General features: G+C 36.4%; 1 long non-coding RNA gene across 1 annotated transcript in view; it reads right to left on the bottom strand.

Annotated features, from left to right (window-relative positions):
* Nucleotides 1–253: 253 nt before the first annotated feature.
* The window catches only part of LOC140700032 (uncharacterized), a 341,257-nt gene continuing 313,790 nt past the window's right edge, over nt 254–27,720 (bottom strand). Inside the window, exon 4 of the long non-coding RNA XR_012078244.1 lies at nt 254–422. This is a non-coding gene — a long non-coding RNA (uncharacterized lncRNA). The remainder of the gene's footprint in view (nt 423–27,720) is intronic.

Here is a 27,720-nt window from a genome sequence, read left to right as displayed (position 1 = left end):
CAATACTCATTTATTGTTATGGCATTGTTTTATCAATTTACAAGTGTGCAGACTTCTTACTATCCTCCCCTGACTACTCATTGTATCGTCCAGGTTTGATTTATGCAAACTTTTCTTTCTACTGTGTTTCTGTAGTGCACTGAAAATAGCATAAATCTTTTATTTATATTCAGTTCCTCCAGAGACTCAGCAATTTCATAGGTACTTTTATTCATTGAATGGTGTTCAGAGAACAGTTGTGGATACTGGGAACTTCTCCTCCTTCAGTGCTTGTAGAGCATTCGTTTTGATAACTAATGTGCATCTGGGATTATTTTTTCCAATTTGTGTGTATTCTTCACCTTGATAGGCAGCTTTCAACAGCTGTCAGAGAGCAGCTTCCTATACACACAGGAATGCTCATGTGGACTTGTAAAGATTAACTATGAACAAGAAAAAAATATTTATGAGTTATTTTAAGTTGCAGAAACACGCTCCCTCTTTAGGAGCAAAATTTCAGTAGAAGTCCATATATTTCTAGTTTGTGGTCACTGAAAATTTTAACCAACACTAGGAAACAAAAACTTGCTAATCTCTGCATGAAAATAATATTAATGAGAATAAACTCAGTTTATATACCTGGATTTGTGTGGTGTAAGGCCTGAAACTAAGGCCCATATTATGTGCTGCCTTCACAGTAAAACCGGGATGCCTCAAATGCCAGAAGTCCTCCCTACTCTGCTCCCCATGGGTAGGGTTCCCCAGCCAAACAGCCTTCCTATCCAAGGGGCCAGAAGCAATTCCTGATTATATGAGTAGTAGGTTTCAGTTTTCTGCTGGTCTATGGAATTACTCAGACAACTAATCACATGCTTCCATGGGAAACAGGGGCACCCAGCCTCTTGGCACTACAAAGCCTGCTACCTCTCACAGCCCGTGGTTTACTCTGTTCCCAAGTACAACTCCATGTGGCCTTGCTAGCCTATGGTGTCCTCTTCCTCTGACCTGTGGGTGTACGTGACTAATAATCTGCTGCCAGTCTCGCCTATCCAATGTTGTGTGTCGTGTCTGGCCTAACTCATAACTCTAGCATGGAAATCCTTCCCTTCACAATGGGATGAATGGAAGGTAATTAAGACAATTTGATGTTTTGTTGAGTGTCACATATATATGTATAATTGAATCACTATGCTGTACACCAGAAACACCACCACATTGTAAATCAACTATACTTCAATTAAAGATAAAATAAAGAAAAAAGAAAAAAAGAAATAGTATTTGCACGTCAGAAACAGAACTATTAACTACACCAAATGACATATGCATGTATATTGCAATCCCTTTTATAGCTAATTCATTTAATACTAGATTTATCACTAGGTCACTGAAATTATAAACAGCAAAAAGAAAACTGTTATAAGTTGAAGGAGCACAGAGTCTAATGGAAGACAAAAGGATATCAACAAGGAAATCAACAAGATGCAATCACTCTTTAAATCTGTTTTTCTCAGGGTGCTGTGAGAAGGTGGAAAAGACGTAGCAGTGCCTGGCATGTAATGTGTATTCAGTATGGTTTTTAAAAATAAATGAATTAAAAACCGGCATGCCAGCTTAATCAGGAGTTATAAGGAAAGGCTTCTTTAAGGAGCTCCTGGAAACCAAGAGAGAATTCAGAAACAGAAGGCAGAATAGCAACCCTAAGCTGACAACCTGACAGCTCGAGACAGGACTTAGAAACGGAGACTGGGGTTCTAACACATTCATGTTTATAAGATATGTGACCTTGATCTACTCAGTGAAGAGCTAGATTAAGCTTGTCAATAAACCTGAAAAGTAACATGATTTAATTGATAATCAGGTTAGTATAAAATAATACACTATTGAGACACTAGCCTACATCCACCATATTCATATAATTCAAAATGTCTGAGAATGCTAACTATTGTTAGGGATATGAGGAAAGGGGAATTCTCATATGTTACTGGTTTCTCTAATCCATGGAGTTCAAGAAGAGAATATATGAAGCAAAATATCTTGAGAAAGAAGAGGTTTTGTGGAGTACAGAGGGGGAAAGCATCATGTTTGCTCTTTTTATTTCTCTCTTATTTGCTCCTTTATTTTTATGGTGAATAGTATCATTTAGAAATTCATGGGTCCAGTGAAATATATTTAGATGATATTATCTAGGGTTAGCTAAGTTAAGATTCATTAATTAATAAATGGTCTAAATTTTTTTCCCCAAAAATATTGAAGCTACTGCTAATAACATAAGGTCAAAGTACAGCATAAAAATGATTGGAAACAACAATTGTCTAATCTAATCAGCACTGACATGGCATTATCCAAAAAGTAATTTATCAAGATTATTTTTGATATGAATATATCCCTGCAATCTTTATTGCTGGGCTAAAACTTAACTGTGTATTTTGACTTGCCAATTGGAAAGTATGACATCATCAAAAACAGAAAGATTTTTGTTAATATTTTTCTTCTCTATTTTCTTATTTTTAACTTATACTTGTGAATATTTTATAATGCATATATTATGTTAGTATGAGAGGGAAAAAAATTCTTGACTGTATTGGCTAGAGACTCATTGAAATAATGAATTTTGTTATCTAAATTCAATGGAGAATCACCTAGAGAAAAACAAAGCTCAGTGGACAAATGGGGAGAAACTCTGGAGTGACGATGGTTCGGAGTCGTCTTTGATCTAGTTCACCAGGTCTGACTCTTGGTATTAAAGAGGGGAGAGCAAGAGCAGAAAATGGATTTAGAATTTAGAACTTCTATCAGTTCTTGCTTCTGATATTGTTTTAAAAGTGATTTATTTCTTTTTGAATTTCTGCTGTAACCATCTTATATTCAGCCTACAGGGAGGTAAATGCGATAAATACTGGCACACTGTTCTCATTATGCATGACCACTAGAGACGCAACCTAGAAGTTAATATCATTTGTTTTCCTGAAACATGGAACCAGGGTTAAGAATTATCTAGAGATTATGATTCAGGTACCATGAACTCAGCTGGGAAAAAACAAACAAACAAACAAACAAACAAACAAACAAACCCCAAAAAATCCATGACAGAAGCTTGGAAATACTGAGACAGAGAAGGGAGAAAAGGAAGGAATGAAACAGAGACAGTAAGTAAAAAGAGAGACTGACAAAGAGAAAAAAGAAAACTGTTGGCAGTTTTTCATGCCAAGCAGGGGGCATAATGTTGAATAAAGGTATACAGAAATATCAGTTGAAATGACTGAGTATACAGCCAACTCAGACTATATGACTATATTCTTCATAGGTTTTGCCTTTTCTACATGACCCACACTATTGGCTTTTCCCAGTGCTGAGACAGTGTGATGCCAATGCAAATCTTAAGCACTCCTAAGAGTGAAACTGTCTTTCTTCCCTTAGTATACATTAACATAATTAGATTTTCAGGAAAAATAAGACTGTTATAGGAAACAGAGAGAAAAGAAACAGACAATACCAAATGATGGGGGAAGGGAGATAAAAAATAGAATTCTAGTCTTTATTTCAATCAACATTTAATCAAATTCTGCTCACCTAGTCAGTTTATGAAACACCAAGTCCCTAATAATATAACCTTTTTTTTTAACCCCATCTGGTTTCAATGTTAAAAAAAGAATAGAATAAAACACAACAAAATGTTGAATAGAAAATATAAATTTTCTATTAATGAAAAGATCTAATTCTGGTACATTTTATGTTCTAAAGGGGTCCTAATCTGTATAATTACTTGTTTGGTTCTTCAAGCTGTAGCTGCCCAAGTTGTCTCCCTGAGTTTCTAGAAAAGTAACACACTTTATGTGACTGAGTATTTCTTTCAGCATCTTCATCAGGCCCCTCGTGGGACTGTGCCAATTATCTCCTCAGTCTTAAAGAAGAATATTCTATGGTGGTGGGGAAGCCTGTTTCTTTCCTTCAGTAATAATAATAATAATAATAAATAATGCCCTTACCATGCTTTCTTTCTTAATTGAGCTTTTTATTTTGAGATAGTGGTAGATTGACATACAGTTGTAAGAAATCACACTGAGAAGTCCTGTGTACCCTTCACCGGGTTTCCTTCCATTGTATGTCTTGGAAAACTTACAGTACAACATCGCAACCAAGCTAATGATATTGATACAGTCAAGGTGGATAAGCCTAGCACCACAGGAATCCTTCCTGGTGTCCTGTTATAGACACAGGGACTTCCTCTCCTGCCCCTACTACCTCCTCAGCCCCTGGCTACTGCTACCCTGTTGCCCATTTTCATAAGTTTGTCATTTCAAGAATGATATATAAATCGAACCATAGTATGTTATCTCTTGGGATTGACTTTTTTCTCTCAGTGTAAGTGTGTATCAGAAGTTTACTTCTTTCTATTGCTGAGTAGTAACCAATGATGTGGATGTTGCCACATTTTTGTTTGTTTTGTCTTTTTTATTAACTATTCACTCCTTAACACGTTGATTGCCAAATCACCCAAGCCTGGCTGACAGTTGTGTTTCCCAGGGGCACCCAATCCACAGTGGGTGATCACCATGTTTTAAAGGACAACATTCCAGATTTTGGCTATTTCAAATAAAGCTGCTATAAACATCTTTGCACAGGTCTTTTGAGTGAACACAAATGTTCATTTTTTGTGTGTCTAAATGCCCATTAGTAAATTTTCTGGATCATGTGGTAGTTGTATAGTACATTTTTTTAAGGGAATAAACTGTTACAAAGTGTCTGTAACATTTTATACTCCAAGTAGCAAAGAATAAATGACTCAGTTTCTCTGTTTCCTTATAGCTTTTGATACTCACTATTTTTTATTATAAACACACTTTTTTTTCAAAATTATTTTATCCATTTTAGTTCTTTATCTTTCCATATAAATTTTAAAATAAGCTAGTGTAATATGGTAGCTTTATTTTTAGTTTTTAAGGAATCTCCATATTGTTTTCCATAGTGGTTGCAATTTACATTTGCAACAACAGTGTACAAGGGTTCCCTTTTCTCCACATCCTCTCCAGTATTTATTATTTACAGACTTTTTGATAATACCCATTTTGACTGGGTTGAGATGATTCCTCATTGAAGTTTTGATTTGCCTTTTTCTAATAATTAGTGATGTTGAGCATCTTTCCATGTGCCTGTCAGCCATTTGTATGTCTTCTTTGGAGAAATACCTGTTTAGGTCTTCTGCCCATTTTTTGATGGGGTGGTTTGTTTTTATTGATATGGAGTTGTATGAGCTCTTTGTATATTTTCAGTTAGATATTTCTTTTATACACATTTAGAACCACACCAGTGTTAAAATCTTACTTTCACAATCAAACATAATTTAGAACACTCAGAAAGAGGAATTTTGCTTTATTTACCTGTAGTCTTGTTTATCATAGTCTACTTTCTTCATGTTCCAACGTTCATTTTTTTTCTTATTTCTTTTTTATTTGGAAAATTTCCCTTAGCCATTCTTTTAGGTTGGGTCTAGAGTGACAAATTTTTTCATTTTCCTTCATCATAGAATGTCTTGATTTCCCCTGTATTCCTCAAGGTTATTTTCAGTGGATTTGAATTCTGGATCTACAGTTCTTTTCTTTAAAATGTTGTGCTACTCCATTTTGGTCTCTGGGGTTTTTAATGAGAAATCTACTGTCAATCCAATTGTTTTCCCCTAAAGCTATGGTCATTTTTCTCTTGCTGCTTTCAAGATTTTTCCTTTGTCTTTAGTTGTCAGAAGTGTCATTATGATGTGTCTGGAAGGGAATTTCTTTGGGTTTATTCTGTTTGAGCTTTTCTCAGTTTCTTTAATCTTTAGGTCTGGGTCTTTTGCCAATTTTTCAGTCTTTTTTTTTTTTTTTTTTTTTTTGAGCTCTTTTTCAGTCTACCCTCTCTTCCTCTTGTCCTTCTGGGACTATGATGACACAAATGTTAGGTCTTTTGTTATAGTTCTACAGGTCTCTGAGGCCATGTTCTTTCTTTTTATTTTTTTAGTCTATTTTCTCTTTATTGTTCACACTGGGTAATTCCTGCTGTTCCATGTACCAGTTCACTGATTTTTTTCCTCTGGCTTTCCCATTCTGTTGCTGAACCTGTGGACTGAAATTTGGATTTTTTGTTTGGTTGGTTGGGGGTTTTTTGTTGTTGTTGTTGTTGTTGTATTTTCCAGTTTTAAAACTTGCATTTGGCTCTTCTATTTCATTGATATGCTTTCTTTTTCTTCACTGTGACCTTCCATTTTTCATTTGTTTCAGTCATGTTTGTAATTGCTCACTGTAGCACTTTTATAATAACTTCTTCAAAATCTTCGTAAGACAATTCTATTATGTTGTGTTATGTTATGTTATGTCTGTCTTCTTAAGTTTAAATCTATTGATTGGCTTTCTTCATTTAGTTTTAGATTACCTTGGTTCTTGTATGATTTGTAATTTTTTATTGAGGTATAACTGACATATAATATTAGTTTCAGCTGTACTACATAATGATTTGTAGTGTATATATTGCAAAATGTTCACCACAGTAAGCTAGTTAACATCCATCACCATGTATAGTTATAGAATCTTTTTCTTATGATAAGAACTTTAAAGATCTACTCTCTTAGCAACTTTTCACTATGCAATACAGTATTATTAACAATAGTCACCATGTTACACATTAGATCCTCATGACTTATTTTTTTCATAACTGCAAGTTTATACCTTTTGACCCCCTTCACCCATTCTGCCCAACTCACCCCTGCCTCTGGCAACAACCAATCTATTCCCTGTTAATAGGACGTTTTTTAATTGAAATTTGGATATTAAGTTACTGTACGCTGGGTCTTATTTAAACCTTTGTTTTAGCTGGTATCCTCTGAACTGCTCTTGTAGTAAAAGCCCAAATTCCTCATTTCACCTCCGTGGTCACCAGGGATGAGGATCCTCATTATTGCCAGATAGGAGTGGCCATACTGGCTCTCAGCCAGACCTTCAATGTGCTTCTTTGATTGGAAGGGACAGGAATACCTCACTATTGCCCCCCAACCCCCATGTGGCCTCCAGTGATACCACAGGGTAGGGGTTTAATAATCTCTTAACCCCCTGGGCTCTGGTGCAAATCCTTATTATTCAATCAAGACAAATCTGGCACTACTCTAGCAGAGGGCACAGGATGCCTCCCAACTGCACACTGGGGTGGATGAAGTAGATCTCTATTTATTTTAGTCTTTGAACAAGCCTGATTTCTAGCCTTCACATTATTAACCTACTTTATGTTGAATAAGCCTCTCCAGCTCTTCCTTTTCAGTTCAGAGATGATCTAAATACTTAGAGCCCGATGATTCTAGACTGTATTTTATCAGTTCTAATATGTCACTGAATGTGAGATCAATTGTAGCTATAACTAAATGGAAGTAAGGTATATATCAAACTCATGCTACATCCCAATTCCAGCAATACTATGACTGGGGGAGGGGTTGTCTTACTTAGGATAAAGAAAAAGAAATACATGATTTGCCTTTTCAAGTTTTCAATTTCTGGCACTCAGTGTGGGCATTTTTACAATCAGCAAGCGAATGAAGAAGCATCAATGTAGAGCAACAGGTATACTTGTGAGGTACAAGTGTACCATCATTAAAACTACAATTCCAAAGAATATTCAACAACACATTGCAAAGCTAACATTTTAACGCTGAATAAAATCATAAAACAAAACCAATTGAAAAGCTAAATATGTTACCGTATGCCCTCTCTTCTTATAAATGCCCTGCTTGATTTTTTTCACAATTTTCTGCATCTTACATATGGGCAATATCTTTGTAATCATATACTAGAAAATGGTTAATTTTGAATATAGCAGAAGATACAAATAATATCTCATTTATATTATCCATAGTCACAATGAGCGCTGATAAATTTGAAAGTCATGTATTCAACTAAATAGCTCATCTTATAAAACAGTATGAAGTATCCAGCCCAGAGTTTTGGATGTGTTTGGAGTTCTTGCAGCCCTGGCTCACCAGTGAGTCATGGTGAATCCATTTGACTAGAGTCAGCCAGGTAATCTCTCTTTACAAAGATTTTGAATTTTGAACATGATGAAGCAGAGTGGAATAAAACAGAATTTTTTCATACAAGCCTCAGTACCTTAAAATTAATTTTTTTGTTTTTTATTTAATCCTTTTTTTTTCCTATCTTTAATTGTGACAACTGATTCTGTAACCATCCAGGTAGTTTTTGAAGAGTTCTGTATTTTTTCTCATTCTTAATCAGATTTGGTTACTGTTATTTACTACCAAAAAACAAACAACCCCTACTCCAAATCCCAAGTAATATTTGCAGAAACTTAGGCAAAATTATAAGTTGTTAAAAAATACGTAACTGTACCACAATTTAGCAAATGGTGACTTCTCATGGTGATATTAAGGGAAATTTTAAAATTTTTCTTATTTTTGTCTGGCATTAACAAAATAAGTCAATTTTTGATATCATTTTTATAATCAATAAAGACATTTTAAGAGTACACAATGCAGAATATAGAGCAATAGGAATTGGAGAACCAAGGCAAGTCAAAGAGAGGACTTGCTCACTAGGTATCATAGCTCCCTACACAGGCGTTTGTTTACGGAACCATGAGTAACAAAGTAGACATGGACACATTACATAATGGCTGTACACTGAGTACCTTATGTAAGCTTTTGCTGAGATGGTTTGTAGTTAATTTCTTACTTCAAGAAATCATTATTTTCCTACAAAGAAAATTAAATAAGGAAAACTACATACACAAATATTATTCAATTCCTGTTTTTTCCTTCATTCCTCTCTCTTTTTTCCCTCTAATGATAAAATCATTGAATTGATTTTGATGGTAATTGTATCAAGATCCCCAATCTTGGTTCCATCATGTCTTCTTTTGAAACTCATGACATTTCTGTCTCTGCAGTTGTATGACTTAACCCGATGCTGATATGACCAACATCATCACACCATACCTACAGTCCAAATTTGTCTGGGTCACTTTTGTGTAAAAAATGCCCACGAGAGAAAGGATAAAAGATCTGTCTGAGTTCAAGTAGGGCTTTGGTATTTTAATGAAGGAGAATGCATTTGGAAGTAATTTCCTATCTGATGTTGAACTATTTGGAGGATGGATTTAAGGATGTTTCAATACATTTTGTACATAATCAATTACATTTATAAAACCATAAGTAACTAAATGAGCTATTCACAAATAGGCTATATATACTTTTGGTACTATGTATTAGGGTAGAATTGAATTTTGAGTATGGATTCAAATACGCAGAATATATAATTTTCTATTATCCATTATCTCAGTAAACTCTGATGAAAATTTTAAAATCACTACCATCTACAGCTAAATAATTATTCTTTTTAATTCACATTTCTCCTGCTGTAAATTGGTGATCAAACTAAAATATTTGAGAAGCAGACAAATTAAAAAAAATTTTTTTAGTAATATTTACACTTCACACCAGAATGATCACTTTTTTATACTTTATTTGAAAATAAATAAATTATGTTGTAAATTTAAATGAACTTTAAACTCACGATTTTAATGCAAAAAATAAAACATAATAGAGAAAAATATATTTTCTTTAGCAAACTGCCTCTTTAGGTAACCCAGTTTTTCATATGATACTATTTCAGTGCTACTGTATGTCCATATGGTAGAAACTACAAAATGAATGGACGAAGAATATTATTTTCTTGACGGGCAAAGTACTGTGCATACAAATACTGCACCAGTCTTACAGTAATTGTGTTTTCTCTTAAAAGCTCATTGATCATACAGGTAGCAATGGTTTTGATTAAAGCACTTGATTAATTACAATTGAATTATTTGTTATTTCTGTATGTTGCAGAAATAGCCTCAGTTTATAGGGAATATGTTTCATATTTCTCATATTTAATCTCAATAGTTGTAAACTTGGCTGTTGATAAGCAGCTACAGTAAATTATATTAAGAGTGATTTCTAATAAAAACATTCTTAAAGATGACTAATCACCCAAAAAGCCAAATTTATTTGAACTCTAATTAATGAAACTACATAAAGTACTAAAATATGCAACATCCCACTTCTCCTCTTAAAATAGTTCTAAATCAGATGGGAAATTACTTTAAAATGCATTCTCTTCTATTAAAATAATTTCAGCATCTAATTAGAGCAGATATCTTTTGTAAAACATGCTCTCCTTCATTATGATATAAATAATTGTTTTAACTCTTAAGTTTCCAAGTGAATTATAAATAGCTTACAGTATGTTAATTTTTTAACATTATCCTTTGGCTATGGAGGAAACCACTGCAGATAAATAATATCTTTAAGAAAGATCATGGTATTTTTAGACAGGTGTACAAGGAAGCATGGGCTTAGGGTTAAGACACTTGAAGGCTACTTAAATTAGTTATAGGTCTTGTTGCTCATGTAGAAAGTGAGTATTAGGACGTGGCAAACCTACTTCACAAGATTATCCAGATAAGATGCTAAATGTATGCAGGTACTTTATAAAATATAAATGGTTTATATAAGAGAAACCGTGACTACAGGCACACTTGTAGAGAGTACACACACACACAGGATCTACATGGGTGTGTGTATATATACTCATGTACACAAATACTGAAGCTACAGTATATATACTCATGTACACAAATACTGAAGCTACAGAGACATAAGCCTCCGTTTTGCACATACAGTGACTGTGGCCATGTGATAAAACTATGTCATTTTTATGTTAAATTCATACTATTTTCTGTGTTATACGTGCAAAGTAATTAGACACAGCAACTGAATAATCAGCTAATTTAATCACAGCCTATGCCAGTTTTTAATCTTTTTTCCCAACTGAAGTTCTGAAGCTCCCATGTCAACTTTGATCCAACAGAAACATAAAAGAATGATAATGAACTGCTTTGAGCACAGTTTAGTTTTCAAAAAGGAAATCAAAAGTGAATGTGGTCATCATATAGTTAAACTGGCCAGGATTTAAAAACAAACACACTTTTTAGCCCTAGTCTAACATTAGATTGGCTTAAAATAAATGATGCATAATTGGTGGAAAGTACTCTGAATTTTGTTTGTTGGTTTTCTAATGAGGGCAAAAGTCTAAAGCTGCTTTTTTGAGAGGGGATCTTTGCCCTGTCAGGAGAAAGCCATGGAAAATCCTGAGACCACTCAGCCTCACACTACAGTGGAAAGTTAATTGGATAACATTTGTGTTTAATAAAGAATTGCCAATTTTGATAGAAGCTGTTCTGACAGTTTCTGCCACTTCTGTCACAGATTTCCCTGAATGAATAAAGGAGTATTGTCACATCTGTTTGTCAGGTAGAGAAGAAAGAGAACCACAGTAAACCACAGTATGAACACGAAACAGGTGAGCTTCCCAAAGGCATGAGTTAGAAGGGAAAGGAGGCCACGAGAGAGGACACTGCATAGACAATCCTGGGCAACATAACATCAAATCAATGAAAGAAATGATATCACTGTGTTTCTGAGATCAATTCACTCTTGGAATCTATGCTTAGTCCCTCAGAGTCAGCATCATTTGCAGAATGTAAACCTTGGACACGGAGAAGTCCCGTCACAATGAAAGCTCCTTATCAAAATCACACGTCTGATTTTATTTTATTTTTTTCAATATTCAAGTTCCAGAGCTAGCAGTGTTTTTCTTTTCACTATAACATTTCTTGCCACTATGGCATAATTAAAAATTTCTCCTGGTAGCTTAATCATCTGCATCAAAACAAACACTTCTCAGTTTCTAAAACATGGCTTTCATCTCAAAAAAGACTTGTGAATAGATTACCAAAACACTGGCATCTGAGCATGTGGTAAATCTCCAAAAGCTCTGTACATTTTGTTTCTAGTATACATTAAAAATCATGTTAGAAGTAATAACTAATTTTTCTGCACAGCAAAACCCTTGTCTCAGGCACATATGAACCTTATTTTCATAATTTGTACTTTGATTTAGAAGAATACTGTATGGATAGAGGACATACATTTGGAGATTTTGTGTTGGTGTCTATATCTTCAGTACCGATGACAACTCTATGTAATTAATGTCCATCCTTCACTGATTTGAATAAAGTGTTTTACGTTTGTAACATTAGGAGAAAATCTAATTATGCAGAGTGAATTAGATGGAGAGCTATTAATATCATGATTTTGCCTATCTTAGCTCAGTATTTAAGGAACTTAATTTCACTGCTAACCCATTTCCGAATTTTTTACTAGTGGTCATATGCACACTGAGGCATACTTTTTTTTCCTCTAGCAATATTGGATAGCGAGGCAGCTGTTTAGCAAAACAGACAAGAACAAGAAAATTGCCTCAATTTTCCACAGGACCTCAGCTCTAGAGATATTACCCATGGGTGTAAAATGAGGAGAGCTTTAAAACTCTTATTAGGCAGCTACTTCCCTGCCTTTCAAAGGTTCCTTTGCACTTTTACATTTGAGGAAAATGGGTGGAATTTTTTTTTTTCATTCCTACTCAATTCATGTTAGTCTACTTTCCTACAACTGCTTTACTTTTAACCTACCATCTCTTTTTACAGTAGTCTTGACAACACATTTGCTGTGTTGTGTGTAAGTCTAGGCAATCACTCACCCTTGATGATGCTTCTACAGCAGTGATGAACTCATGGGTGGGCTGATGTGAGCAAAGATGTAATTCCCATGAAAGTACCATCACTCAATTATATATATTTTATATATGTATACACATATATAAAAAGATCTTCAAACTCACTAGTAGTCTAAAGAATGCACACTAAAGTGACAATGAGATACAATTTTACAACTATTAGAAGGAAAAACATGTCAGACTAGATGGCAATGGTGAGCACTGGGACCTGCTGTTGGAAGTGTAAATGAACACAATCCTGTAGTGGAGAGAGTAGGTGTTGCCTTATGGTTGAACATGGGAATAGCCTAGGATCCAGTTCCACTGTTAAATGTAGATGCTAGAGAAACTCTTAAATATGTGCATTCACAATAATGCTTAAACATGTTCGTAACAATCTTTAAAAAATTATTAGGAATCTTGTTGTCTTCACAGAGAGAATTAAATATAAAAAAATTGTTAACTAGGTGTAATTTTTTAAAGTAGGTATCAGAAAAGGCAGAAAGAGAACAGGAAGCTTTCATATGGGTACAACTGTAGGGAGCAACTAATAACCTAGGATTAAGGGGAACAATGAAAAAGATTGGAAGTATTGAGACTCAAAAGCTTAGGGAGAAAGCCCTGCAGAGCTGAAACAGAGCTGAGGCCTCTGAGAAGAGAGTGGTGGGCTTGGCTCTAGACCCCTGAGTCAAAGGCACCAGTTACCTGGTGCTGGTGTCTCTCTGAGGGATAACAAGGAAGTTTGGTGAATTTTTGTAAAATTAGCAAGCTGATCTAGCTATTGCTATAGGAAGGAACTGCTATTGCTAAATTTTTTCTAGGATGATTCTCAAGGAAGCAGACAGAAGCAACAGGAAGCAAATAAGAAAACGTAAGACTATTCTTCCTCCTCCAGCCTTGTCGTGTCCCCAGAATGCCCCCCGCCCCATTCATGGAACCTAACCGGAAGTAAGCTAACAACATAGAAATGTGATTTTCAGAAGCTCCAGAATCACATAGTAGGGTGTAGAGTTATACGTTTGGAGTTGAAGATCGACAACCTAATAACTGCCAGAACTGGAGAGAACCTAAATGTCTACCACTGAGATAACTAAATTACAGTATGTTAATGAGGTAATATACTATACTTCGGAATTAGTTAACTGTTGTACAAAACCACTATCTACAAAACAACATTGGAATGCAAGAAAAAGCATTTATTTCTCGCAGGTCAGCAGGACGGATCTTTATCTGCGGGTGGCCTGAGAGTTGGCTGACCTCGGCTGGGCTTGACTGTGGTGGGTAACCCTCTCTCAGGGTTCAAGTCTAGATTTTCTGGTCTGGTTTGGAGTGCGACTGCAGGAGGAGTAGCACTATTAGTGATGGCAGAAGTACATGAGGACAAGCTGGAAGATGCAAAGTACTTTTAAGACTTGGAACTGGAACTGGCGCTTTCACTTCTGCCACAACAAATTTGCCCTAGCAAATCACATAACCAAGCTCCAAGTCATGGGGCCAGGAAGAACACCCCACCATGTCCTCCACCCCGAGGCAGTGCCAAGATTGTAAGTGTGACAGCTAAAGAATTGTGGCTAATAGTTCAATTTACCACAGGCTTCCCTCTTAGCCACAATTACCCATAACCGTCCTACATGCAAAATGCAGTCACCCTCATTTTAGGACCTTGTAAGCCTCACCTAATCCTGACACCAAGATCTCATTAAATACATTAGCCCCTCAGGTCTGAGTGAAGTTTCTGGATCCAGAGACCTGTGAATTAAAAAGTTATCTGCTCTGTGCACAACCAGTCTTTAGTCGTCAAACAATGACAAGGAAAATCACAATAAGCAATGTAATTTAAAAAAAATGTAGAATGAGATGCATGGGATAATCTTTAGTCCATAGAAATTCTGAATTCCACTGGGAAATCTCTCTGAGTACCCTTAGAGTAGGAAAAGTACCTTGTTTAGCCTTCCATTCTGCAAACTGGGAGTGGCTTCAACCACTTTTCTCCCATGCTCTGGTCTTTGCTCTTTGGGAGTTTCTTCCTTTTTTCCTTTTATTTTCCTTTGCCATTTCTTAAGAAGACTTTGAAATATATGCTTTTTGCCCACTCTGCTCTCTGCCTGTAGAAAGTTGAAGGCTCAGATGTCCTCTCACATAACTTAGTACCTCAGTCCTGTTTAGTTCAGGTGTCAATGCTTGCACCAATGCGGATTTCTCTAAAATACATTTTGGGCTTTCTAGATATTTGGTTCTAATCAAGTTAGTGTGCCAAAAGTCATATGCACAATTCTTGTTAAGATGTGCCTCTCTCTGGAGTCAAGTAGAAATTCTTGGAACACATTAGGATTCTGTATGTCTATGCTCTCAATTTCTCTTGAAGTCTATTTCCATTTAAAATGATAACAAGTTGTCACCAGATTTTTTTTTAAGTTTTTAAGAAAAAATTGTGATGGTTTTGGCTTTGACTAGTTCTGCAAGTCCAGTGCCACCTATTTTAATTTTTTTTCCAGTTCAAAGCCACAACATATCAACATGCCCACAATCAATGCATAGGGGAGTGTACTTGTTCATGAAGAAGCCTTAGCAGGAGTGTGTATACAGGAAGGATTAAAGAACAGGGGCCAGTCATTAAACAGAGTATCAGTGAAAGGACATCTACCAGGGCTACACACATTGACGTGGTTGCATTACAACATTTAGTGGTAAGTGAAAGAAGCAAATCACAGAAGAATATACACCATAAGCTTACTTTTAAATAAAATTAAAAACATGGAAAATTAAACAATGTATACTCTAAGGAAACATACATAGTTGATAGAAATATTTGAAAAGAATATCGAGGAATTGTTTGTTCATCAGTTTAAGGACAGGTTTTACCTCAAGGTGGTAGAGAGGGAATGAGACAAGGGCAGAAAGCATAGGGGAGTCTACAATACTGGTAATGTTTGGTTTTGGGGTGAGGAGAGATGATTCACGTGTGAGATCTGATTTATTATTACTTTTGTTTAATCTGTTTCCTTAAATTATAACATTTTTGTGTGTAGTTATTATACTACATATATATTTTATGACATACATGTTATAAAAATGAAGTTTTAATTGACTTAGCTTTGAGAACACAATAATCAAGGAAGCATGTAGTAAGGGAGGTGGTTAATCTTGTTGCTCCGCAGAGTAGAGAATGAGAACAGGGTTTGGATAGAATGCAAAAAAAGGCCAAAAACTGGGCCAAATTGTGTCCAACTCAAAACTTCCCTGCCCATTCTTTTTTTCTATGCTCAACAATGCAAACTGGGGTAATTATTGTTCTCATGACAAGCACAAACATTAAGATTAGTACCAGTGTAATACTACAAGTGATATCAATAAGAAAAGCAAAAAAAAAAAAAAAAAAAAAGAAGAAGAAGCAAAAGAAAGACTGATTGGCCGAGTCAGTGATAAAGAAAGATAATCAGGCTTATGGAACATCATGAAAAATTAAATCCAAAAGTTCACAAATTTCTTTCAGTCTACTTGTGATACATTATCCAAAGCTAAGCAGTACTTTGATAATACTTTGGGACAATTGAAAGAAAGATTTATATTCAATATCTTATAATAACCTTTAATGAAAAAGAATATGAAAAGGAATATGTGTATATATACATGCATGATTGGGACATTGTGCTGTACACCAGAAACTGGCACATTGTAACTGACTATACTTCAATTAAAAAAAAAAGAAAAAAGAAAAAGAATACTGCCTGCACTCCAAAGTTCCCTAATTAAAAAAAAAAAAAGAGAGGGATGGGCTTTGAAAGACAATTTTTTAAAGTTGCCTCATAATGAATAGAAAGAATCACAATAACTGAAAGTAGTATGCCCACCTGATGCTCATCATAATTCATTATAATTCAAAAATGCACTGGTGTTAAATTTTCAAGTATTAATCAAAGAGCCAATTCATGGATTTGGAAGGTATTTAAGATCAAACACCTTAGACTCTAAAGCTTTATTGCAATTACTAACAAATCTCTGTTATATATTTTAAACATGTTATGAATATATACATACATTTTACATATATTTACTTTTATGCAGATACAATATGTGGTTTCTCTAATAAATTTAAATTATGAAATTAAGTCCCAATTTCACGCAAAATGACAGGGAACAATTACCTTTTGTAAAAGGCAATCAAATTCAAGGATATCAAGAGGATGCCTTTTGCCTTGCAAAGCACCAGCAAAAGCTCATCAAAGGAATTGCTGCCGTTTCTGGGACGCATATTTGATTAACATGCCTTAGCATTGGTATTATGCCTGCATTTTTAGGCACAAAGGTTTAATTATTAACACCCTATTCAAAATGACTCTGTTAAAATAAATGTGACCATTTACACTCCCTTTTTATTTTCAAGAGTCTTGCAAAAAAACAAAAACAAAACCCTGTTGTCTCTGTGTTTCCCTTTCACCCCTTGTTATTGGCTGTATCTTGCAATCAGCTAAAGAAGTGTCAATAACTAGCTCTTAATCAGCCTTTTGGTGTCTTATCCATTAAATTAAATTAATTTACATCTTTACCCACTCATCTTTGAAGTCCTGTTGAATCAAATGGCCTTATTAAAAAAAAAATCATGTGGGATTTCACTGTTCAAAACACAAGGGTTTTTCTCATTAACAGAAAGCTTGAAAAACAAAGTTAAATTAATATTGTCAAGAAACTCTTTCTTTGATCCTATTATTAGAAATAAAGACACATTTATGAATACTTTTTGGAATCAAATTTTCATAACTGAAGGAAACTATTTTAAGCATGTAATCTTAATAAGTATAGTTCATATAATCAATTTCTTCTCTCTTAAAAAAGTTATATTTTGGACGGACAAGTATTGAAGTAATCACTGAGAAGGAAATGCATGGACCACTGTGACAAGAAAGAAAAGCAGGAGAGAGCATCCTGGAGGTCAGTGTTCACCTGTGTTTCTCCTCCTCCTTTGATGCTGCTTTTTTCTTCTTCTTCCCTTCTCTCTTCCTCCCTTCTCTCCCACTTTAGTCAAAACCAACTTATTAATTGGCTTAATTTCAATACTGTTGTTTCTCAGGGACAGAGGGAGAGAGATGAGGGTACGCCCAGTCAGTGGAGCAGCCAGAACATACTCTTACATGGCTGCAGTTTGTGGAACCCCAGAACAATTAATATAGTGCCGTTAAAGATTACTGATCACAGATCACCACACCAAACGAGATAATAACAAAAATGTTTGAAATATTGTGAAAATTACCAAAATGTGGTGGAGACATGAAATGAGAAAATGCTATTGGAAAGATGGTTCCAACAGACTTGCTCAACACAGGGTTGACACAAATGTTCACTTTGTGAAAGATACAGTATCTGCAAATCACAATAAAGTAAAATGTAAAAAAGTGAGGGCTATCTGCACTCTGCATTGTGGAATATTCAACTAGTCACACTTAAGAGGTGTATATACGCTAAAAATAGTCTAACTAGTCAAGGAACTTAAAGTACCAAGCCACTTGACTAGTAGATATAATCATTTGACGAGCTGTCAGGATAATTCTTTTTCACACTCGTGTACATACATAAACACATTTAAACATTTTCATGAAAGTTCATTAGGCTTCATGCCTGAATACATTTGTTAAGTCATGTAACAAATACTTTTCAAGAGTCTACTGTATGCCGAACAGTGTGCTGTACTAGAGTACATGGGAATCAGCAAGGCAGACTCAACCCCAAGTGTTTAGAGTTTACAAGCTAACAGGTGAAGAAACAAAGTGATAAACAAAAGATAAATGTCATTGGATATGGTGGTGCTAACAATGAAAGAAAGGCTCCAATGCACAACGCCATGGGGTGCCTTTTTTGGATTAATAGTATGGGAAAGCCCCTCTGAGGAGCTGACATTTAGACAAGCCCTGAGGATAAGAAGAAGCCAGAAATGCAAATATTTGAGGAAAATACTCCCAGGAAGAGTGAATTATGTTTATTAAAGGCCTGATCCAGGAAAGAGCTTACTTATCTTGGGAATTAAAAGAACAATGTGTTTAGAATAAATTGTATAGTAAGACAGTTTTAAAATGAAATGGATGCATGTGATAGATTATGCAAGACCTTCTAAATCATATTTAAAGGTGTTAGATATTATTATAAGTGCAACTAAGAAGCTATTGAAACAGTTTCACAAACTTGGTAGGACTGCAGACCAGCCTGAAAGTTATTTTAGTGTTCTGGTGAGAAATACACCTTTGTCTCTAAGGTCATGGCAGTAACAGTGAAAAATAAGTAAATGAATATGAGAAATTAGGTGAGACAATTATGGAATTTGATGATGGATGTAATTAAGTAAAGGAAAGAGCAGGGTTAAGGATGACTCCCAAACTTCCTCTTAAGGTGAATGGTAATAGTATTAAAGTTGGTAAGAAAAATAGAGAAAGAAATTAATTTGAATGGAAAGGAAATCAAGAATTTGGCTTTGGGTGTAAGTTTAAACTTCTTAAGACATATTCTATTCCAGATGTGAAAGGTGGACAAGTTAGTATGGAACTCAAAGAAGTGATCGGCTCTGGGATACACATCTGGTTCACCTTTATAAAGAGATCACTTACACAATCTAAAATGAGAAGGCAAGGAGAAGGGAAGAAATCTCAGAGCAGAGAATTAAGGAACTCTTCTATTTAGAGGTGGATGGAAGAAGAGGACCTAGCCAAGGAGACAGAGCAAGAATTGCTAGAAGACAGGAAATGTTGAGGCACATATCTCAAGAGAAAAGGTTGCAGACAAGTAGCAATATCCCAAGAAAAAATTAATGGTTTACTGACAAATATTCTTACAATTGGACAGAAGACAGTATCAGAGAATACAGGCAGAAGTACAAGGAGCTCTGTGTTTCTCTGTGAAAATTATCTGTGAATGTCTCTGTGCTACTCTGAAAGCATCACGGAGTCCCTGGATGTGACACCAGGATTCAGGCAAGCTGTAGGAATGTGATTTGATGCAGGAATCTAGGTTTCAGTGTCAAGGATTATGACTTAGAGACTATGATGAGAACCAGTTTAGAATTTGGGGGGTTCACAATATAGCACCTTTTTCTCTGTTTCTGTTCAGTAAAAACGTGAGACAATAGACAGAAAAGAGTTAAGCAGATCACTTTTGTGAACTAAAAGTACTGTAAACCATATCAGTAAACAACGAATGCTAAAGCCATCAAGTCATCAGCGGCTGCCGCCACCCCCCAGTGAAGACAAGCCTGCAGCCCGGCCTCTGCAGCCACTCACAATGGTGCACCCTGAGGGGACTCAGAATAAGAAAGGACAAGATACTGGCCCTAGATAGCTAGGTGCTTGTCAAAGGAATGAATACAATGAGCCCAGACATTTGCTTCCTCCCATACGTAGAAAAGCACTTGATTCTTTAACTTCAGATGCCTGGTTTTCTTTAGATAACAAGCAATCTTTTATTGTTCCAACTACCTGGTCTTTGTTGTAAAGCTCCTATATATCCTAGCTCCTCCCCTACCTCTTCAGAGCAGTCCCTCAGAGCGATCTGAGAGGCTGTCATCCCAGCTCAAGTCCTCCCGCCAAATAAAACATAACTCTTAACTTTTAGGCTGCACATTTATTTCCATCAACTCTTTATTACCGATAGAATCTAGATTGGCAGTTAGGCCTACGATAAGCATCTTGGTAGCGAAACCCAGAATTGGAGTCTTATCCATTGAATCACAGGAGTAATCACAGGCTTTCCATACAGGGGGGCCGATCCATATAAGACATATAGCATGGTAGAGTAGAGCTGAAAATGTGCTTTCATTGGGCTTCAGGCTTCCAAACTCACTATCTCAAAAGTTAATCCAACTTCCCTTGTGATGTAGACCATGAGGTAATGGAGCTGGAGACTAGGAGTGTTCAGAAAAATCTCACTTCATGGAAACCAGTAGAGACAGTGTGGGGAAAGCCATCCTCCTCACACCCCAGCAGACATGCTCACTGGTACTGTGATAGATATCAAGTTCCTGGCCAAGAAAAAAAGACAGGAGGGAGCTAGTAGAATTGGAATAGAGGTCAGAGTGAACCCATTCTCTAGGATGTCTCCAGGCTGGGTAACGGAGCTAGTGAGCAAGCGTTCATCAGCTTCACCACCAGTAGCGACAGGATTGAATCTGGAGACTGAAGGAGATCTGACTTACAGGGGCTTTAAGTGACTCCAGCTGTGAGTAGAGGGAATTTTGGCCATGAACACAAATAGATCATGGCCATGGATAAGAAGGCACTACAGCAACCAGAAAACTAACAGGTGGGTTTCCTTCTAACAGAATAAAAGAGGAAATCTACACTCTAGGCAGCATAAAAGAAAACTTATGATCAGAGAAATGAGGAATCCTGTTTCCATGTGTAAGGTAAAGATATAGGGGATTTTGATTCTGCGCAGTTTTATTTATTTAGGAAATGATTTTCATTTAAAAAGCTCAAGGAGGATATGGCAGTTTAAAAAATTACAAATAAGCAGCATATTAATCAGAATGTTTGGGCTGAAAATGGCAAAGTCCTAACTCAAACTGCTGGTGTCTAATAGGAGAAAAATTTTAAAGGGAATTTGTTGTTGTATCTGGGAAATCAGGTATGGTATGTTTGTCACAGCTGAGAGGGACATACAATGTAAGTTCAGAACTCTATACAATCTTTTCTCGTGCTGTGTTCTCACTCCTGTTTCCTTCTCACTCTGTATAGACTTGACATAAAACTTTATGTAAGCTTCTCTATGAACTAAGACCCAGGAGATGGCCAGAGAGAGCTGGAGGCAAGGCCACCACTGACTGGCCTGTATGGAGCTTCTGTGTGAATTTGAAAATGTATATATGTCGGTAACTCAATTATCAAAACATACTTCTTCAAAACAGGACCAGCCATGTGAGCTAGATAATAGCCAATCATAAAAAAAGCACGTCTCTTCCTCTGGTGGAAGCAGCCCTGTGTCAGGGCACATGGCCTGTCAAGCAGCATTCAGGCTGGATTTGATCTTCCAATCACCCATCTGTTTGTGCCTAAGTGCAGTTAGCAGGAGTCCCTAGGGCCAGGCTTACATTATCCCACCAAACAACCCAAAGAAATAGAAAACTCCTTCTCATGGCATACACATATGTAATTAAAGAAAAAAAGACTAATTGCTTAGATCAATGTGGTCATGAATTAGGATGCTTTGATTAGTCAGGCACCATTGGAAACACAGGACAAAGAGGGTGGGCATTCTGCCAAAAGCCCAGGGTGTTGTTGCCACAAAAAGGAAAGAAGGGCTGCTGTGCTGAGTAAATCAAGACAATTGTTCCCTGCCTCCCATAGCTAGCCTGCCCCCTCCCCACAAAAGACATTTAGAGAATGCATATATGCCCTCTCAGGAAAATTCTTCTCTTAGATTCTAAACATGTTCACAGTTCTCTAACTCACACACACACACGAACACACACACACACACACATGAACACACACACACACACTCTAAAACAAACAACAAATTCCTGTCTCTAAATATCACCCTCCAGTTATTGGGCCACTGCTCTTTTTTCTTCTTTCTTTCACATGCAGATTTCTGAAAAATGTCTCCTAAATTTGCCGCCTCCACTTCTTTTACTTTCACTTCTCTAGCTCAGTCTACGCATTCTCAAATCAAATTCTCCTAAAACAGTTTTTGTTAAGGCTACACACAACCGTGTTGTTGCTAAATCCAAGAAACGTTTTTCAGTTTTCACCTAACTTGACATCTTGGCAGAATTCGACTTCTTGAAGACGTTTCTTCCCTTGAAAAAAGTGACTCCATACTACCTTACTTTTCCTAGCATCTCTGGACAATTTCAGTGCTCCTTGCAGGTTCATCTTCCCGATTCCAGCTGTTCAATGTGCGGGCACCGCGGATCTTGGTGCTTGGCTCACTTCTCTTTCCTCACTTTATATTCCCCCTAAAAGTAATCTCATCCATGGTTATGTCTCAGAATAGAGGTGTACAGAGATGGCTAAAACTCTGTACCTCCAGCCAGAGAATTCCCTATGGGCTATAGATCCCATACCAACTGCCATGCTCTGAGGGTCTTAGAGCACCTTTAATTAAACACGCCCTAGTTAAAAACAAGTTATTTTTCCCTTCTTCCTCCACCAAGCATGCACACATGCACTTAGTCTTCCTCTGTGGAACTGTCTCAGAGTGTGGTATCGCCACCTGTCACCACTCATGACTGCTGTCTCCTCTCCCTTACCACTCATATTCAGTGTATTTCTACCTCCTATAGACTTAATAACTAAGTATTTCTTAAATTTATCAATATAATTTCATCTTAATTATCACTATAAGAGCCAACTCTACTGTCACCTCACACCTGGAACTTCACATTCACCGTCAATAGGTTCCCTACCATCTTCTCCTCTGTCTTCCAACCTCTTCTTTCCAGTGTAGCCAAAGACATTTTCTGAAATTCAAATAATATTGCTCATCAACCAAAATCGAATGCACTTCCTAAAACATCCCACACTGTTTGTTCCTATCTAGTTCTGTGACTCAATTTTGTACCACCTCCTATCACTGTCTTTCCAGTCAAGAGTCATGGGCCTTCTTTCAGTTTTTTAGTATGTGTTTCCTCCTTATACCACAGGACTTTTGCATATATTCCATACTTTTCATTATGAAGGAAATGATTTTTCTTGCCATTCTTACCTGGTAACCTTAGGTGTTACAGATTTCAACTACATTGTCATTTCTTCAAAGATGTGTTGTCTGACTTTAAATGGGGTGAAATCTCCGTAGTATGCCCGCTGAAGGATTCATGTATGACTCATTCACAATACTCCTTACATTTGTAATTCTGAATTTCATGTTTGTTGAAAAAAATGAATTAACAACATTCAAACAATTCCTTTACTACCATAACCCCACATACAAAATAAACCATGCTCAACTATCTGCAAAGTAGACATCTCCAGATCTCTACCAACTACTGTATCTAATTGCAGCACTAGGACCTGTGGGTTATGTTCAACTTCATTGCTTAGTCACAGACGTGGTTCCTTACAGTCCAGCAACAAAGGCCTGAATGGTGCAATGTGTATTTTACTGGATCCAATATCATTGGTGGCATAATAATCCCATTAGTTGGGAGAGCTTAAAATGAATAAACAAACTCTAGTTGCTAGTTTATAACTTTAACTGTACTGCTTTATAGTATTAATGAACTCTTCCTTTTCTGACAATGGAATGAACTCCTTGGTCAGAGGTAGCAGAGGTGCCCCCAGATCTCCCTGCTTCATACCCTAAGACTGAAGAACTCATTTTTCTAAGTGCAGGCAGGAGTCTCACTCAAGAGCTCCCAGATGGATCCATGTCTTGAAGTTATTTTGGATGAATAAAGCTGCTTTACCCGAGGTCCCACATCCCCTTCCCTTCATGAGAGCATCTCATATCAAGAGACTGGTTGATGCAAATATACAAATTCCTGTCTCTGTATCTGGGACAATTCTTTAAAGAATCTGTGTTCATTTGCCAGAGCTGCTGTAACAAAGTACCACAAACGGGGTCCTTAGATGATAGAAATGTATTGCCTCACAGGTCTAGAGGTTAGAAGTCTGAGGTCAAGATGGTCAGGATGCCACCAGGATTGTGTGGCTTATTTCTGAGGGATGTGAAGGAAAATTTTGTTCCAGGTCTCCCTCCTACCTTCTGGTAGTTGACTGGAAATCATTGGTGGTCCTTAGCTTTTACTGCATCATCCTGATCTCTGCCTTCATCTTCCCACTGCATTCTCTCTTCTCCCTGTGTGTGTGTCCCCAAATTTCCACTTTTATAAGGACATGAGTCATATTGGAGTAGGGCCCACCCTATTCCACTCTGGCCTCATCTTAAGTAATTACATCTGAAACAACCCTATTTCCAAATAAGGTCACATTCTGTGGCACTGTAGTTTAGGACTTCAGTATGAATTTGGGGAAGGACACAATTCAATCTATCCCACCATTCCAGCTCCAGAGCTGCCATGGTAACAGCTGAGGTATCTGTTGCCACTGATTCAGAGCTTAAGTTTTATTTTTTCCACCATCCTTTTCCTTCAATCTCCCACACATGTTCATCCCCAAAATTCTACTCAGTATCTTTCATGAACTTGACTGTCTAGCTAAACTTCTGCTCTTGGAGAATCTGACTTGCAATATTTTTGCACTGGAAGTGGCCTAAGACAACAGACCATAAAATAGGATTTTGGAGCTGGGACAGTTGCTGATCAACTGGCTTAGATATAACATAACAGGTGATGGGTAACGGCTGCAGATGGATAGCTCTGACATATATTAGTATTACAATTGTGAAAATTTTCTGCAGAGCTTGACTGGGTTGGCACATGGATGGATCTGTGGGTGCAATGTATCAGTAATTTATAAAATATGGGGCAATAATAGTTATAAGCACTATGAAGTGTAATGGTTATTTTAGAGCAATTGATGATTTGGAAAATGACAAAAAATGCTGAGGGAGGTTGTTCACTAATGAAAAACAATTAACTGTGAATGATAAAGAGCCTCTTTGGATTCATATAAATAGATTCTCATCACCTGAAACTTAGAGGCAGACAAATATGACAACCAGGCTCTAGACTTAATGATAAAAGTAGCAGAACTCCAGATAATGATGTATTCTAGATCTCATCAGTTCTAATATCCCAAGATTGGCCCCTTCATTGGAGACAAGAAACTTTATGAGATTTGGGATAGGAACACTTGGGCTAATGTATCTGAAAATCTTGAATCCTCAGATTCACCTAAACCTCTAGAAATTCAGAGTTATTCCATCCTTCCCTATTAAAACTACCTTTTACCTGAATATGTTGCAGAGACCTCTGCCTTGCAAGACAACACACACTCCCCTGATTAAGATATGCCCACCTCCCTCCTGATTACCATGCCAGTAACTAGCAATGTCAAAGGATGATCCTACTAGAGGAATGCTGGGTTTCTTAACTGTAAAAAAAAGAACTACATCTCAAAGTAGCGATAGGAAGTGGACAACATATACTGACAGTTGCCAGAAGAAGAGATATGAGGGTGAATCCTGCAGTGAGTAGATCAAGGGAGGTAGAAGAGAAAGTTGAAGAGGAAAGTTTGGCAATCTGTTCCCATGTTCTTTTTTTTACATAATTGTAATTAAAGAAAGAAATTTTCCTATGTAAATGAAGAGATTGACCACATTCATGGGTAGGAAAAATTAATATCATAAAGATGCATCCATTGATTCAAGTAAGTGTTAGGTACTTTTCTGAGAAATTGGGATATCTCAGCAAGTCAAATAGAATGTAACTTTCTAATTCCAGCTTTCCACAAGAGAACTTGATAAAGTTAATGCAATTCTGATACAAATGATAGCAGTACTATTTCCTGAGAAATGTAACGAGTTAATATACAGTTCAAATGGAAGAGTCAAAGACCAAATACAGCCAATTGAAACAAACAAGCAAAAAGTAGAGGGAAACACTAAGGAAGATGAGTAGAAGGAAGAACAAAGACACATCACATAAACAGAATCACTGTAAGGCTCTCAATGAAAACTCTCCAGTCCTGGAACAGGGACATTTCAACAGATACAGAAACCAGAGCCGCATTGCTGTAAGACTGTATCCCATGGCCTGGGATTTGTGTATTAATTCCCTGAGAATATAGTTCTAGTGCCCTGGCGTTTAATAGAAATTATTAATTGAATTCACAAGGCGGTCCTGTCAAATTACCAGATAAAAATAATATTATTGAAAAAACTACTTTTGCAATGAGATCCAATATTTTTTAGAGAAGATTAAGCCTAATATGACTAATATGGCTTATTTTTCTAAAAATAGTTAAAAAATAATTTCAGTTTATTAAGTATTGACGCTAGTGTCAATTCGTTTAGTTCACTTAAACTCGCAACACCAGGGTCTTCTTTTGTGCAAAGTAAGATGTTTAGACTAAACGATTTCTAATCTCTCTTTCTCTTATAGATTACCAAGAACCTGTTTTTCTTCCAGTGTTATTTTGTCTCAATTTCCTAGCTTTAATTTGGCTCAGAAATAGAATCTTTTTTGGTTTTTTTCCACAATTATTACCTGTTTTATAGAACCTATCATATTTCCTATGTGCACCTACTGCTGTTGTTATTTTGCGTCTCTCCATTTCCCTGAGAACTGTGAGATATCTGCAAATATTTCTTTTATCATTTGTCTCTCCATTCTTAGGCCCCACCCATCAAAGTGTCTACACCCTGTAGGAAAACAGGGTTTTGTTTAATGATTGATCAATTTTTTTCTATAGGAACTGAAATCTCGGCTTTTAAAATGTCAAACCCAGACCTTAACCTTTCAGACAAATTGGCAAACACTCATTTATACTCAGTTTTTAAAAACAGAAGCCTTTACATATAGAGCTAATTGGCTTCTACCTGTATAACACAATTACCCTTAAAAAGGTGTTTTCTTTGTACCAAACCACTGGCTGAAATTATAAACGTTTGCTGGTAAAATGTTGGAGAGGGTTTATTACCTTTTTTATTAGTATAGATTATTGTGTTTTAAATTGTCTTCTCTGACCTGAAATGGAAATATATAACCAAATTTCCAGTGACCTCCAAAACATAAGGCAGGATGACTATTTGATTCAGGAGCTAAGCTCACAGTGTCTTTGTTAATTTTATTAACCAGAATCTTCCTTCTTTCTCTAGTGAGAATGAAAATAAACATGTACAAGGTATCTGTTAAACCCAGAAAATACAGTAAGAGGACAATATGCCAAGAGTTGAACCAGGCAGAAGAGTTGTATCTACAGAAAGCCTTTAACCACTTACTTGTAGCTTCTGGCTGACTTGCTGGTAGCTATATTGACAGTATTTTGGTCACCTCAGTTTTCCTGAGACATTGATATTTCCTGAGAGGATCCTGGAAACAGGATATTCTTTCCTTTTTCATTAATGAAATCCCAAGTATTTCATAGCAAAATTGGAGACCTGGTCATGAAATTGTCTTCTTTTATGAAGTGTCCTATTAATTTAAAAAGACGTAACCATCTTAGAAATGTAGCTATCTTCCAAATAGCCTTTGATATACTTATTTACATAGCCCCTCTGCTGCTCTGAC

The sequence above is a fragment of the Vicugna pacos genome, chromosome 2 (assembly GCF_048564905.1).
Source record: "Vicugna pacos chromosome 2, VicPac4, whole genome shotgun sequence".
NCBI classification, from domain to species: domain Eukaryota; kingdom Metazoa; phylum Chordata; class Mammalia; order Artiodactyla; family Camelidae; genus Vicugna; species Vicugna pacos.
Note: the sequence above shows the minus strand (reverse complement) of the source record. Positions and strands in the feature narration are given on the sequence as shown.